Source organism: Anguilla rostrata, chromosome 8 (genome assembly GCF_018555375.3).
Source record: "Anguilla rostrata isolate EN2019 chromosome 8, ASM1855537v3, whole genome shotgun sequence".
Lineage (NCBI taxonomy): Eukaryota > Metazoa > Chordata > Actinopteri > Anguilliformes > Anguillidae > Anguilla > Anguilla rostrata.
In genome coordinates this window covers 44509593-44513240 of record NC_057940.1, presented here as the reverse complement: position 1 = coordinate 44513240, position 3648 = coordinate 44509593, and the positions used below count along the sequence as shown (strand labels likewise).

At 45.6% G+C, this 3648-nt stretch overlaps 1 long non-coding RNA gene across 1 annotated transcript; it reads right to left on the bottom strand.

Annotated features, from left to right (window-relative positions):
- Positions 1 to 2305: 2305 nt before the first annotated feature.
- On the bottom strand, positions 2306 to 3299 carry LOC135260376 (uncharacterized). The gene is made up of 3 exons (XR_010331558.1): positions 3044 to 3299; positions 2684 to 2860; positions 2306 to 2582 (listed from the first exon to the last, which is right to left on the bottom strand). It is a non-coding gene; the product is annotated as an uncharacterized LOC135260376 (long non-coding RNA).
- Between the last annotated feature and the right edge of the window lie 349 nt (positions 3300 to 3648).

Below are 3648 nucleotides of genomic sequence, written 5' to 3'. Positions count from 1 at the left end.
AAACACAGGTTCAATAAGTTACAATACTTACAGCTGTACAGCTATGTCTAGCTAAGTACACAGTTTAGTTCACACAGTGAACACTATTCTGACCTAACCTATGCCAAGCCAACTAGGCAGAAGAACAAGCTACAATATTAGGACAAATACAAATTACCAAAAAGTTCTGGGATGGGGGAACATGTAACGAGTGTCATGAAAAGGGGGGGGGATTTAGAATTAAATATACAGAGTGGTGGTAGTTAGTAAATGGTAAACAGACTGCATTTATATAGCGCTTTTTTCCAAAGCACTTCACAATTGATGCCTCTCATTCTCCAGAGCAGTTAGGGGTTAGGTGCCTTGCTCAGGGACACTTCGATACGCCCAGGGCGGGGATCGAACCGGCAACCCTCCGACTGCCAGACTTACCTCCTGAGCTACGTCGCCCCTAGTTAGTCCAGGTATAGTCTGAAGAGATGAGTCTTCAGATCACGGCGGAAGATGGGTAGTGAGGGAGAGATTTGAAGAGGGTCAGGGAGTTCGCTCCCCCACTGGGGAGCTAGGGTCGAGAAGCTCTGTGATCCCTTTACTTGGGTGGGAGGGGGTACAAGGTGCCCTGCTGCTGCAGAGCGGAGTGGTCGAGCAGGTATATAGGATTAAATCATGTCCTGCAAGCAGATAGGGGCTGTCCTGTTGGCTGCAGTGTAGGCGAGGGTCAGGACTTTGAACTGGATCCTGGCAGCGACCGGTAGCCAGTGGAGTGATCGCAGTAGAGGAGTGACGTGGGAGAATTTGGGAAGGTTGTAGATGAGTCGGGCAACAGCATTTTTAATCATTTGTAGTGGCTGTATGGCACAAGCTGGCAGGCTTGCAAGGAGACAGTTGCAGTAATCAAGGCAGGAGGTCACTATAGCCTGGTCGAGCAGCTGCGCAGAGTGCATAGTCAGGTATTGTACAGAAGGAATCTGCAGGACCGTGATGTTGCCTTGATGTGCTCCTTGAGGTCCAGTTGGTCATCCAGTACCACCCCCAGGCTCTTTACAGAGTGAGAGGCAGTCACTGTGGTGCCATCAACCGTGATTGAGAGCTCACAAAGTAAGGAGGTCTTGCACAGGAAGAAGAGCAGCTCAGTTTTGTTGAGGTTGAGCTTCAGATGGTGGCTGGCCATCCAGGTGGAGATGTCAGCCAGGCAGGAAGAGATCTTATCATTGACCTGTGTGGCCGAGGGGGGGAAAGAAAAGAAGAGTTGTGTGTCATCTGCATAACAATGATAGGAGAAGCCATGTGAATTAATGACTGAACCAAGAGATCTGGTGTATAAGGAGAACAGCAGAGGACCCAGTACAGATCCCTGCGGTACTCCTGTAACAAGGGGATGAGAAGCAGAGGCAGACCCCATCCAGGTGACCTGATAGGACCTATCTGGAAGATAGGAAGCGAACCAAGACAGGGCAGTCCCAGCAATGCCCATCTCAGCCAAGGTGGAGAGGAGTATTTTGTGGTTGACCGTGTCGAATGCTGCAGACAGGTCAAGAAGGATCAGGACAGAGGAGAGGCGTGAGGCTCTTGCAGTGGCGAGTGCCTCCGCCACAGCCAGGAGCGCAGTCTCTGTTGAGTGCCCAGATCGGAAGCCAGACTGGTGAGGGTCTAGCAGGTCGTTCTGGTGGAGAAAAGAGGTTAGCTGTTTAAGCACTGCTCGCTCAAGGGTTTTGGACAGAAAAGGTAGAAGCGATACGGGTCGATAATTCATTACATCAGAGGGGTCTGAGGTGGGTTTCTTGAGGAGTGGGGTAATGCAAGCCATCTTAAAATCAGAGGGAACATGACAAGAGGCAAGAGAGGAATTAACAATGGAGGACAGATAGGGAAGGATCTCGCTGGAAATTGATTAGAATCAGGCGTGTAACTGCTTGGTTGGTGCAAAAGCATGCACCCACACCAGCCCTTTCTGGCTAATATTGGCCACCCCTGTTTTGAACAATTAACATGTTTAGCTGTTAACATATTTTAACATATCAGGTCTAAAAGGTTGAAAATCAGGCTATAACTGTACAATGTTTGTGAAGTACAACAGAGACACATCAGATGTAATAGACTAACAATTATTAGACATACAAAGATGAAAGACAGAAAAGACATCAAAAAAATAGCATTAGTAGCCTATCTGCAGTAGCCAATGTTACTTTGCATTTACCCAATATGACCATGACGTTACATAACCAGATAACTAAGTAGCCTATGCATGATGCTTGAAACAAAACAAAATCATTGTAACGTTAGCTAGCAAGCAAACCAAATATCAAGATCACACTACTTCCAGATTCAAAAAATTTAATCCTACCAGAGATTGGATAATGCCCTGCACTTATACTGCATAGCACTGCATTACAACTCATCTGAGCTTTCAGAGCCACTCCCATGCTCATATTTGTCACTTGAAATGTTGCTTCAAATGTCCTGTAGCAAGTTGCTGTCTTCTGTAAGTAACAGTAAGTAACAGTCTCTTGCACAAGCCTTCATCCATTTAAGGTTCCACAGCTTTCTCTGGATGATGCACTGCAGTCCTTTGGACCCTTCTTTGGTCAGAATCCATTGTAAATCTTAACGGTATAACACAATGAAACACGTGCGTTAGTTAACTTTAGCAACAATTATTGTTGTGAACTTTTATGAAATATATCATTGAAATGCATGGTCTTACTCATCACTGTGTCATCAGACACCAGGTGGGACAGCTTTTCCAGGGTGTCTCTACGACTCAAAGGGGACTTCCAATGACGGTCCATCTCTGTGACCAAAATTTTCTTCTCCTCCTGGAGTCTTCTTAATGCCATGATTTGGTCAAAGTCTTTTGTTTTGGTCCTTAGATCAACAGAATCTGAAATGCATTTGAGAATAACTTATTCTAACAGTCTGTCCCTGTGACAAGTTTGAAATGCTCATATTTGCTTCCCATTCACCTTCAATACGGTTGCGGAAATAGCATAAAACTTATAACACATTCCCAAACACATTTTCTGCCAGTACCTGCTAGCTCTCCTTCAAAGGAGTGCATACATACCACTTTGTGGTTGCTGCCACGGCCATGCTGTTTCGTGAGACAGAATGGTTTCACAGTTTGTGTGCTTGGAACCATACTGTTGTACTTCTCCACAACAGCAGCCAGGATCCCCTTCTCCGTCCTGATCTTCGCACGGAGCCTGGCACGACCCTTGTTGCCGTCTCTTTCCTTGTAAAGCTGTTGTGACTGTTATTTTATCCCAGCCACAAGGACCTCGATCTTACTGCCTAAGTCAGCTGCTGCTGTTGTTCTGTCGTTGTTGCTGCCAAGAAATAGGTATGAAATGGGTAAGAATAGTGTTTAGTTTGGAATACTGAGACAAGATTCATTTATCATTTGTAACGATATGTATTAACAGTAATTGCCCCACTTTCTGCCCAGTATTTCACGTCATCCACCCAGTTGTCCAATTGGCTCTCTGCCACTCCCAACTGCTCTGACATGGACTCCAGGGTCTGCACCTGTTTTTGCAGAGCCTTGTGGGTCTGCAATGGCAAACAACACAAAAATAAATACAAAATCATTCAGATAAACATACTGGTAACACGGAAAAATAAACATCCACAAACGAATGACTGATGTTGGTTATATCTTTGCGTCAGTGA